Below are 11469 nucleotides of genomic sequence, written 5' to 3' on the forward strand. Positions count from 1 at the left end.
CTCCTTTTAATGCAGTTATTTGACATCCTTAATCAGTTCTCTTGCCTTTCTCTGCACCTTTTCTGTCTCCACTATGACTCCTTGTGATGTCAGGATCAAACTGCACACAGTGCCCAAGATGTGAGTATGAGATTTTGCATTGCAGCAAAATGATGCTTTCTGTTATGTTCTCAGTGCCCTTTCTGATGAAGTTTGGCCTTTTTTTGTTTTGGCCTTTTAACTGCTATTGCATCTTAAGCTGATGATTTCAGAAACTGCTGGTGATGATTGCTAGCTCTCTTCCCTGAGGAGTAACTGCCAATTTCAAGTTCAGCATTCCATAAGGGCACTTTAGACTATTTTTCCCCAAAGTTAATGAATTCACTTTTTTTTTTACACTAATGCTAATTAAACTGGTTTGTTTTGGTTTTTGTTTGTTTGTTTTTGTTTTTGTTTTTTTTTTTCACAGCTTTGTGAGGTCTTTCTGGAAAACAGGCCAACCACAACATGCGACTGCATGAGATCCTTCATGTGACTGGAGCACTTCCCAGCACACAAAGAATTTTGCAGATACCATGCAAAGAGGTTGCTCAGCACACAGGAGCATCTCTCCTCCTATCTGAACAGGCTCTCAGGTTCTGGGAGAGCAAGAAGTTGAAATACGTGCATGTTTAGTAAGGATCTCCTATTTGCATGACAGTAAAATATTCTTCAGTCATTTCTAGAATGACTAAGAGATAAAATGTTTGCATTAGAGTGGTTAGGATTTCATCTTTAGGATTTAAAAAAGGGAAAGAATTTCCTTGTCTGAACAGCTATGAGGATTTTGTACCTAATGAAGAGTTCACATACCTTGTCCTTCACTGGCTTCTGTGTGCAGTGACAGCTGGTCTGTCAGCTCCTCCTAACACTCACTTTGTTTGTTCAGTCCTTTGGGATCCATCTTTTATGTCAGGCTATTCTTATCTACAGGGACATCAGAAACACCAGTTCCCCTGCCATGTCCACGAGGAGCCTGAACACAGAAAGGTGAAGGAAGCATACTTCACATCCTATCATGGCTTTAAATAACATTGTAGTGCAGTATCAGGCAGGCAAATGAATTTCAACTGTAATGACAGAGCCAGATGACCTCACTATTTTCAAAATTTCCCCAACATGAGACAGATTTAGCAATGAAAAGTAGCAAATAAAGACCATCAAATAGCCAGAGGAGACCTGGCCATGGAATGTCAGAGATGATAGAAGACTTGTGTTACAGCCTTTAAGAATCACGCAAAGGGCTGTCGGAGTCAGCAAACACTCCTCAGAATCTTGAATCTAGGACCTAAAAAAAGTAGTACACAAGCCAGTTGTTCTGATGGGTTGTGCTTTAAGTGCTGCATGAACCTTGTTTGCCTTTTTCTGGGCTTTGTTTACTAAGCTTGTACCGAAATTAAATGCTTCAGAAAGAGACGTATTTTGCAAACAATCTTTCAGTTTTCTGTAATGTATGTGAAAAACAGTTCAATCTTCTAGTGCTCTCCTACAACGTGAAAATTATTGGTTCATCAAGTTGATGGTGTTTGTCTTTAATTTAAAAAACCCTCCACAATAAGATTATACCACAAAAGCTGGATCATATATTCTGCCTTAGGTGGGCCACTCCTAGAATTCCTCCTTGAGGATGACTTAGTCCATACTCTAAATCGGCGTTCACTAGAAAAAAATGAGCTGTTTCCCCTTAGAGTAGCTTTCACTTAAACCTTTCTCAGCAGGACTTCCACCTGCTTCCAGGGCAAGGTCCCTCAGGCAAACAGTGTCAGCCTCTTACAGGACAGCAATAGCCTAATCTTAATTCCTAACAGCAACATATGGGGAGAGGCTGAGAGCTGGGATTGTTCAGCCTGGGGAAGAGATGGCTCAGGGGGGTCTTCTCAGTGTGTGCAACTCTGTGATGGTGGGGAGCAGAGAAGACAGAGCCAGGCTCCTCGGTGGTGCGCAGTGAAAGGACAAGAGGACACGTTAAAATACAGGAAATTCCATTTAAATGTAAGAAAAAGCTTTTTTCACTGCAAGGCTGCTCAAACACTGGAACAGGTTGCCAAGGCAGGTTGTGGAGCCTCTATCCTTGGAGATAATTCCAAACCCAATGGGACATGGCCCTGGGCAACCTGCTTTACCTAACCCTGCTCTGAGCAGGGACGACCGGACTAAGCAGTTGCGAGAGACCCCTTCCAACCTCAGCCTTTCTTTGTGATTCTGTGTGAACATCCACAGGCTTGAAAATATTAAAGTCATTGCTCTGCTTTCTTGCAGATTTATCACAGGATATACAAGGGTTTGAAAGCAACTCTCAAGCACGTATGTTTGGGATAGGATGGGTTTACACTGAGACAAGTCAGGAGAAGAAGAGCAATAAACTTGAAAGACAGACGTATAATTTATGTTTGGACATCTGGCTCTGTCATGTGCTGTAAGGCTGACTCTTCACTCAGAAGTGAAAGGCAAAATCGCCCAGAACAGGCATAAAACCAATTAGACATTGTGTCTCAGAAAAGAACTTGCACATATATTTGCCTACAGATTTTAGTGGAACTTGCTTAAGCACTCTGCTGAATCAGGACTAAAATCCACTGATACTAACAGGCACTTCACCTCTGCAGGGTGACCTACTTAATTACACTAATACCTTTTAACAGATTTATTCCTCTCCTGAGGTATGCATTTTTCCCTGGTGTTTTAGGAAAGCCCGTGACAGACATTATGATGTGTTAAGTGAACTGCTAAAGATTCCAAATACTCCCAGATAACAAAGAACACTTTTTCTTTAATGTGCTTTAGAGGAGTAAAGTAAATATATCTGGACATTTAAGAGCACCAGTTGAAGTGTTTATGAAGCTGTACATGAGCTATTTGGTTGTAACAATGCTTAACTGAATTTGGTGGTCTTATTTGCAAAAATTTTTGTCTTTTTTATGACTTGTTTTTTTGTGGTACTAGGCAATTTACTGTTCTGTGCCACTACGGGTTAGAGCGTCATGCTACAAACTGAGTCCACCTTTTGTTGTTTCATATGGCAGCCCAGCTTCTTAGGTAGTTCAAGGAATCATTTTCCACGAGTACAGACAAGTACCAGCCTCATTCACCCATCTTGAAGTAACACAGAGGGTTTAGGCCAAAAGAAGTCCCTTTGAAGAGACTTCAATCACCTAACAAAACCCATTAGTTCTTAATTTCCTGAAGAATGAAAAGACATAACCACAGTACAAATATTGCTAATAAACATATCAGAGCTTCCTTCTCCCATCAGATAGCGCTGAAAACAGTTGTCTTTCTAGCATGACCAAGGTTAGATGAGTCCAGCACCTGTTGTAGCACAACGTGGGAACTGCTGAGCGTGTTTTTCTACAGCAGGTGTTGAACTCCCTTGACCTTATTCGCATCAGCCGGACAAATGGACAACTGTTTTTCCTCAACAAAGACTATGTGTGTGATCTTGACATACAGTAGTCCCTGTGATTTTGAGAAATCCTGAACTCTGAAGTCTGCAGCTTAATAATTTCAACAAAGTGGAAATCAGCCCTGAACTAAACACCTTTTCCAAGCTAAACTTAAACTTCAAAAGGTTTGTGATTGATTAATTTAGACGATGCCTCTTACAAGGACACCAGTTCTTATTCGGTCTGTTCAGCTCTTTTTTTCAGCCATCTGGAAACCTGTAGCTGACCTCTCCCTTAAACATCTCCAGGCGCACTTGTTTTTCAACCTCAACTACTTCTGAAATCTTTGGCACCCTAACCTCTGTAATACCATTCAGCACAGGGCTTTTGCTTTCTATAAGATTTGTTTCTTGGACATGTATGTTAGATAGGCTTTCCTTATTTTGTACCAGTTACCCCAGGAAGGGTAAGTGAATCTGTCTCATTTTGTAATGTGTTGGTAGCATGATAATCACATACCAAGTAAGAAGACTTACCTGGGTAGTTGTTTTGCTTCTGATTTAGGTTTTCTTTTCTCCCAAATTATAAACATGTTACCCTTTTCCAAAGGGAAAATATACTATTCTGTATAACGGCTTTCAATGGAAGTTAATAACATTATTGCTCACAAGACTTTGCCCTTTTACTTTTTTTTTGTGATTTACAGATGCTTGGTTCAATGAACCAAATAGTTACGCTTTCCATTTACAGAGTACCAAGTTGTACAAGAAAAAAACATTTGAAAAGACTACAGTTGTATGTAATCCTGAAATAGTCATATTTTAACTTGTTTTCAAATCATTAAAATACATTTGTATTTGTATGTGAGCAGGAGACTAGTGTTGCAAAGTGTACATGAGTGTATAATAATATTCACATACAGACATGATAAAAATATAAACACAAATGCTTCTGAGATATTAAAAGAGCAGAAATTCTCTTGACAAAGTGAATAGTATTTTACTGAGTAAAACTAATGAAATATTTCTTGTTTTAATTGTTATTCTTGTGATTTTTTGCATTGTCCTTGCCCCCAACTAGCCAACTGATATACAGAAATAAAGGAATTTTAATATCTTTATTTAATTTAATGAATGCCCACTGTGAGCCATATCTAAAAATTGGTTCATTCAGAAAAGAGATTATAATGACAGAGGAATTACTGTTGTATTTTTCAATTTAAAAAGGAGGTATGAAGTCAGTTCAATATATGGACTGTCTGTTCCTAGGACTTTTCATGATTTGCATCATGTGAAAAAATGAAATTATTTCCTACTTAGTCTATGTTCAGAAACAAAGGAAAGAAAACAGCCTTATAGTTTTTATACTGAACTGGAATTTGGGACATCAGTATAGCATGACCAAAATAAATGTCTGCTTACCTTTAGTGTTAACACTCGTGGGCTGGAAAAGGTTACTAAACTTTCCCCAAAAGATATAAACATTGCTCCTGCTCTTGTCCATCTTTTTACTTTCTGTCTACTACTCTTGCGTGTTCTGTATAATCCATGTCTTTTTTTAAAAAAATCTGGACAGGATGAAAAACATATAAATTTTTTCCTGTCTCTTGAAATTTGTGTCCCAAGGCTTGTAAAGGGTCAGTTATCTGCACGCAGAGACTGTCTTAGTGGGTCACAGATGACATTAAAACCTGTTAAGCATCAGTAAGGCAGGGCAGCACGGTATGATCTGAACCTCCATTACAGCTCAGATGGTACTAGTGACCTCTCTGTAGGATGTTTTAATCTCTGCAAATTGCAAAGCTGCCATCTGGACTCCATTTACCCTCCCTCTAACTGCACTACACAAATACAGATACTTTTAGGCACAAGACCACTCTATCATGAGAAAGAGTCCTTCTGCCTTGATTCATTAAAAGGACACTAGGGCACTTCTCCAGCTACACCGCGGTATGCTGGAGGTACTGCCTGAAGTCACATACTACGTGAATATACGCATAAATAGGCACTCAAACAAAAAGAGAGTTTACTGGTAACTGGGATTCTTTCAGTTTGTGTTGTCTATGGGTATACTTGCAGCTTTCTCCCCAATCTCTCTCTCTGGGGTCCCTGAAAATGTGCAGGACTTATGAAGCCAAGAGGAGGAATTTAGGGCCATAGCACCCCTTACGTGCATAGCCTTGCTTTCTGGGGAGGATAGCTGAGGAGATGGAGGCGCTGAGCACCACTGCAGGTGCTGTCTGAGCAGAAGACCCTGTTCTGCTTTGCCAAGAAGCATATACACTGCAGATCCTGAAGACCAGCTATTGGTGAGCAGCTTCCCTATTCTGAAAAAGAGCCCAGTGCCAGGAAGCTGATTTTGCAAACAACCCAGCAGTAGCCCTTGGGGTGCTGCGCTGCTGCGAGAAGTGCTCATGGAATGGTTACAAGATGTGAGTCTCCATCAGGATAGTCATCAATACAGCAGCAAATCACCCCCCTGCTTGACAGCTTCTTTACAGCTCTGTGGTCTGAAATTACTCAGGTCTGACTATGTGAAGCTTCATTTAGTTTTTGTCTTGTAATAGAACATTTTATTCTATTACAGCATTATTATCCAGCCACAGGTTTTGTGTTTAGCTTGCATTAAATACTTTGTTCAGTAGTACATTTAATAAGCATCAGCTACCTTTGAACTAAGGATTTATGTAAATAGTAGGTACAAAAGTGCTTTTGAAAATACAAGGAAAACAATTACTTAGTGGTGGACAGGTAAAATTCTGCCCCAAAACAAAATAAGTAATAAATTAAACAGTTGAAACTGAGTTCTCTTGCAAATACACATCAAGTATTTGCTTTGTTACTATTACATAAAAGGCTTATAAAGAAAGCCTCAGTCAGAAGCTCAGCCAGTGTAAACGCTGGGCTGCAGCAACTGAATTTCTGGGCCAGGAGTACAAGTTCAAGGAAAGCAGAAAACATTTTCCATCTACTAACCTTCTACACAACTCCTGCTACTCTAACAATTTAAACTATAATAGAGCACCTGGCCCCTACCGAGTCTCCATCTTATTAGAAACACATTGACTCTGACGGCTGCTTGGGAAGCCAAGAACCACATTCATCACTGGGGTATCTCATCTGACATCAGTGAGATCAGAATTTGGCTTTAATCCTCCAAACCGCACACCATTGTTACACAGGAACCATGTGAAAATTAAATTTGAGCGCTACACTAATTCTACTGTAGTCAGAGAAGGACACTGAACACTTCTCTTTGTTCAGAACTTCTCTTAATAGCATCCTCTACCAGCTATCTTCAAGTGAAAAGCCTTTTGTCTACTGGTATGGAAGAAGAAAATATTGGAGCTGCTTCTCCTTCAGCCGTGGGGTGAAGACAGCACTTGTGGCACCGAATACCCACAAGAGATGCACAATTGCTGGATCAGGCAGGTGACAATCTGCCCTAAGAACAGACACTCAGGAGAAAAGTGTAAGCCCCCTTTTCCCTAAAATATCTGTCCGAGACTCTTGGCAAGAGCCAGTATTTCTTAGTGGCAGTTGAGCTGTTATTTTGCAGCAGCAGATGGGGTTGGGCCTTCACACCACATGCTGTCAGGAATATTACAGCCTGGAGAATAGCCTGGCCTCTTCTCATTGAAGAAGTGAAACTTGCTGTGTATTATTAGATATGTATGTTCTGATTTTGTTTTGATTTTGGCTGCTGAAGAGAAATAGGAAGACAGAATAAGTTTTGTTTAATGGACAGAAAGTGTATGAAACAAGATATGATGGAGTAGTTGTATAGCTACTGATTGGTTAAAACTACTTTTTTTTTTTTCCCTTAATCTCGAGATCTTTCAGAGAATCTTTATTATTTTCAAAATTAAGCAAGGACTTCTGGTAGAAGACTTTTTACAGTTACATTTTCATTTTAGCTGGATTTTGGACAAAGGTTATTTTTACATTCATAACATTTAATAGTATTTTGTTAATTCTCTGTGGCATCAATTGCTTATAGTGTATAATTTGTCTCCCACACTATGTCAAAATTCTGCATCAGAGTTTTCAATCACAGACCTTATTTTTAATACCCGATTCAGATGTATTTTAGGTGTTCACACTTTGAAAATGTGGTTCTGATAAAAAAAATCATAGCTTAATTTTCAAACTGAACTTCCCCCTGAAAATCAAAATTTTCTTAGTGCCTTTGAATTTGACAAATCCGTCACTTTCAGAAATTTAGGCTGGTACTCACAATAAATTAAATCAGAGATTTCTATCTGTCTCAAACACAGGATAAAACCACAAACACTGGTCAGCCATCTAGCTTTGCATGTGCATGTGTATTTATATTGCTTGTGCAAAAGTTAATCAGTTTTCACACATTTTTCATAACAAAGTTTCTTTAGATACGTAATCATTTTTGTTGTTCCATAGATTGGGAGCAATAATTGCAGGGAGCTGAGAATAATTTGACTTTTACATAATTATCAAAAAATCAGCTTCCTGGAATATTTCTTGTGTGATAAGCATTGTTTGGAAAGTAGTTATATGTCTTATAAATAATAGACTCCTAATTAACCTTACTTTTCACTGACCTTTCTTAAAAGAAAAAATAAAGAAAACAAGGACACACTGCTAGAACTGATTATGTTATTTATTACAGAGCTTTTAAAAACATTTTTATAAATGACTGACTAATTACACAAAGATTTAGATCTTGCACTTTAACTTGAGCGTGCTCTAATGATCTTATCTATAAATGATTAGCAGGTTTATGGGATAGAAAAAAAGTGGAATTTTCTCTGGTTTTCAGTACAAATCATGCCCAGAACACGTTCTTCAGCATCCTGAAAACCAAAATAGAACAAGAATGTGTTTATTAATATGAAATATTACTCTAAATTGAAATATGTTCTCCCTCTGGGGGTTCTATTCTGATTTTTAGGGATTGCCAAATATCTTTATAGATGACTGATTTGGTGAGTGCTCTACCCAGCATTCAGCAGTATAAGCACTAGAAATATGTAGTTGTGTAACATCACAGAAATGGGATTTTGCCAATAAGACATGAACATAAATTGCAAATAAGGAAAAAAGATGCTTCTACCTTGTCTTCTGAAGAGTGCAATTTATTACGAACCTCCGCCCTGCCACATGCTATCCTACACATGGGGAAACTTAGTCTAGAATAAAGCCAGAAGCAGTCTTGTCTAAATGGTGTAAATCTGGAGCAACGCCCATTGCTGCCTTCTCCAGGTATTTCTTTATGATTTTGGAAATAGAAAACAGACTTACATGGCTGAACAATTGCTTCCAAGGCCTGGGGCATGTTGCTCATTAATGCACTAAATACACTGACCACATCTCACAAGGCAGTTGCATGACAAAGCCATCCACAGGTATAGAGCCAACATGGTTTTAAAAGAAGCAGAAGCAAAATTTCACTTTGAGTCAAAAAATGGAACTATTAAAGAAACTTGCTATTTTGTACTCAGATATTAAGTGTTTGACTGCTAGTGGCATCAACAATCTTAGATCACAGCCCATAGGAAAAAGTAAAATTTATGTCTGCCTTAGAAGTCTGCTCTATAAAATACATGCAAAATATGTTAGGTGCTTGTTCACAGATTTGGGATAATGCTGCTCGTATCCCTCTTGCTTTGTGGGACTATTAGCAAAAGCCCTTCTTATGAATTTTGAAACATTAGAGGAGATCCCATGTTATGGCACTGAGAAGGGGACCATTTTACATACTTTTTTCTAGATACTATGACAAGACATTGCTTTGCATATTATTAAATTTCAAAAGCACAGCCCCTTTCTTACCTGAGATGAGGTACCTGTTATCTGAAGGGAATATATAGATGACCATTACTGAGTAAAATCAACCACAAAAGTCTCAATAGGTACTAAGCCTTATAGGCTTCATAAAATTATGAAATATATAAATGTTAAGAGCCTAATCTAAAAGAAAAACATATTAGAATTTTAGCATTTCATTACGCTTCAATTTGAAAAGAACACATTAGTGTCTGTTGGTTTATATCTACAATTGTAGTTGCCCTAAGGTCTGATAAAAAGGAGGGGTTTTTTTGAAAGCTAGCCCAGAAATTGTTCCTTATGGTTAGAAATAATGAAAAAAAAATCAGTATGTATGTATGCAGATGAGAACACAGATGCCCTTATCTTTCCTAAATTGAGTGAGAAAAAGCTCAAATGAAGACTGAAGTAATTTTGGCAATTTGATGAAAGCTTACAGTACACAGGCAGATCTGTCAGAAGCAATGCCCTCCTCAGAAATAATACTGGAGGGATTATTGATAAGAAATGGATATCCAGAAAATGCTGGAAAAGACCAGCAAAGCAAACAAAGAGTTGGAATCCTGCCATCTCTGTATCACTTGCTTATATTTGTATTGAAAGTAGGTCGACATGTCACAGAGGAGCAGTGAATTCTTTATTGTCACGTTATGACTATTAGCCCATTTTATCGTACTAAGAATACCTATCAGGATACCATTTCAATATGTGTAGAATAAAGTACTGACAGCAGGGCTTAATGGTTTGGGGTGCTGCAGTTTGCAGGTTTTATTAATTTCTTTGTGGGTTGACAAATCAGATTAGTGTGGAGTAACTTCTAAGAACAGGGAGTCTCCTCAGATTCCATTCTGTCACTCTCCTTACCAACTGTCCAGTGCTTTTCATTTGTGACACCTATTTGTTTAAAGCCAACTGTCATGTTAACGTTGAACAAAGCAGAAATGAGTTTACAGAAACAGTTGTTGATACAGAACACTAAAGAACATTTCTTTCCCTTTTTCTGCTGGCACGATCTGCAATGGCATTTCACGATTGTGGTGTGTTTCTCAGCGCTAGAAAAAATGTTGCTTGCTTTTGAAGCCACAGGAAGTATTGGTGCTACACAATGACACTTGTTTGCAAATGGCCATCAGAAAAGAAGAAAAAAATTAACCTGTACGAACAGCTGTTAAAATTCTTGGTTTGTCTTCAAGGGGCGATTATTTTCAGTTCTTCAGGGAAAGGTCATCCTGCTGTCAGGTCTTTTCATTACTCTTATACAGCATCTCCTCCAGAAGGGAGTGTGTAGCCCTGCTCACTGGGCACTGACTGGCACTGCAGAAAATTGCTGCTGCACATGATCAGGGCTTCACTGCTCACATCTTCATGACTAAAGGTGCTGCTCATTGTGTACTAAGTTTTTTTCACCTCATTTTCGTGCAGTTGCTGCATATAAAATGTTGGGAATAGAATTTTCCTACCAAGGAAAAAAAATTCTGACTGGACTGAAAAAATGCTGGAAAGGAATTTGCTCCAACTTTCTCCCCTCACAGTATATATACAGAGTATTAATCTTCAGGCAGGCGAAGGATGATAACTGGTGTGAGCAGGCATGCACTACAATCAACAATGATTTAATTCCATTCCAGTACTAACATTTAAAAACATTATCCCTTCCAAGAATCATCAATCAAGTCCTTGTTTAGGAAATACCAAATTAGTTGCTGTTGCTAAAAGGCCATTGATAGATCTTTATATTTAGGGGGAATATTCCACCATCCTTTTTGCTCAGATTTGGTTGTTGGCTATTAACTTTTCAATAGGAATGTTACAAAAAGGCTTGTTCAGCACATCTCTATCTTCAGACTTGAGACAGAAGGGAACCATCTGCAGAGTGTAAAGTATCCTTGGCACGACCACAATCTTACAGGCAGCTGCTCTCCCATCCATGAGAGAGGGAGCTGGTCTCAGTGCCTCTGATTTCCTTCAAAATTATTTGAAGTTCATGTGGTTCACACAAGTGACTGGGGTTATTTTGGCATGTAAGGAATCTAATAAGGTTTGATCACTAGCTGGGTAACTCTGTGGTTTACTAAACAAATTAGTGGGAAAAATAAATGTGTTCCATGACTAGAGAGAATGAATAACAATACGATATGATTCTTCAGTTGGGAGCTAAAGTATTTAAATCTACCTTGAGTTACCTCACTGAGTTCAGCGTAGCTTGGTAAGGAAAGGAAGGGGAAATTTGAGCCCGTTTTCTCTCTAACACAATTTATAGTTCA

This window comes from Pterocles gutturalis, unplaced genomic scaffold (assembly GCF_000699245.1).
Source record: "Pterocles gutturalis isolate BGI_N339 unplaced genomic scaffold, ASM69924v1 scaffold16410, whole genome shotgun sequence".
NCBI lineage: Eukaryota > Metazoa > Chordata > Aves > Pterocliformes > Pteroclidae > Pterocles > Pterocles gutturalis.